Genomic DNA, 1,788 nt, shown 5'->3' with positions numbered 1-1,788 from the left:
ATGTGATTTCGCGATTATGTTCGCGGATTTGGCGATTATGTTCGCGGATTTGGCGATTATGTTCGCGGATTTGCCGATAACGGTCGCGGATTTTGCGATTATGTTCGCGGATTTGGCGATTATGTTCGCGGATTTGCGATTATGTTCGCGGATTTGGCGATTATGTTCGCGGATTTCGCGATTATGTTCGCGGATTTGGCGATTATGTTCGCGGTAAATGAAGATGACGCATCAGTACCTAAGTTAAGAAGAAAGATTGGCAAAAGACAAAATCTGAAGAGTAAGAAATGGAAAAGTAGGTGTCAATATCGCACTCTAGAAGTGACTAGAAGGCAACTAACAAACTATCCAAGTATTCAAAGGTCTAACACAGGAATTAAGAAGTTTCTGATCTTATATAGGTAATAACAAAATTCTGCAGACTAAATTATTGATTAACCCTTGGATTTGCATAGTGTCCGAAATCAGGGATTGTCCAAATTGCAACTAACCAAATGTAAACCAATGCTTGAAAAACTACTAAATGTGCTACGTATACACCACTGATAGTTTCAAAATTCAAACGATGCTCTCTGAAATCAATTTGGGGGGACTCCCAACATGCGACCGTGCATATCAGACTGTGTATTGTGCACTATTGTCACAGTGGATTTCCAGATCTTTTGTTCGAGTAGTAAAAATATTGTGCAATATGAAAAAAATATGATCCAGCCCTCACTTTTGAAGCATCGTTAATATTTAGACCGAGATTTGAATAGGGCCAGTAGGGGGGTCTGTTTGTTCCTTCGTTTTTTCATATTTTTGAAATCGTTTTGTATGTAGAGATTTAATTTAAGTAGAGTTCAAACTCGCTGGACATCGATTTTGTTCGCGGATTTCGCGATTATGTTCGCGGATTTCGCGATTATGTTCGCGGATTTCGCGATTATGTTCGCGGATTTGGCGATTTTGTTCGCGGATTTGGCGATTATGGTCGCGGATTTGGCGATTTTGTTCGCGGATTTTGCGATTATGTTCGCGGATTTGGCAATTATGTTCGCGGATTCGCGTCCCGAATCGACATTTTGGATATTTGGCAAGCCTAAGTATGAGTATTAGGTACTTTACATTCGAGAATGCTACATATAGAAAACAAGCAATACCTATCTGTAACTTATCTTATCCTACCTAAACCTAACTTGAAATGTAAACGACAAATTGTCATAAGTCATTGCTGATTCAGAAAGGCAAAAAAGTAATAATGGTTAAGACCTCATGTTCCTTAATTGGGTAGTTGGGTTCCTACTTTTTACCGTTCGATTAATGCATTTTCGACCTTCAATCAGTTGGTAACTACCAAAGTACCACTCCCAAAGTTAATGAAAAACTAGTTTCCTCAGTAGGTATTGGTAGGTACTCCTACACACTAAACATCATTTCCTTTCAACCTTTCTATTTTCTTTTAATTACTTCTTGTTTTTCTCATTGTCTTTCTCCTCGTAATTTTATTGGCCTCCAAATGAATGGACCTGATCCAAACTGGATAAACAGGGATCTATTTATTATGTTCGCCCGTACCCGTAGTTGTACAACCTCACCAACCTCAGACCTCAGTGAAGTAATGGTTAGCGCAGTACAAGTAATCTGATTTCATCTATAATATTTATCCAAATGCATATCCTCTATTCACTATTGTGTTCAAGATATGCCTGTCTAAAGATATTACAGGGTGTCTACCAAAATGGAAAAATAAAATTCCCTGACTTTTCCCGGTTTTCCAGTCCAATTTTTCAAAATTTCCAGTCTACT

Source organism: Diaphorina citri, unplaced genomic scaffold (assembly GCF_000475195.1).
Source record: "Diaphorina citri unplaced genomic scaffold, Diaci psyllid genome assembly version 1.1 scaffold211, whole genome shotgun sequence".
NCBI classification, from domain to species: Eukaryota; Metazoa; Arthropoda; class Insecta; order Hemiptera; family Psyllidae; genus Diaphorina; species Diaphorina citri.
This window is presented reverse-complemented; position numbering follows the sequence as displayed.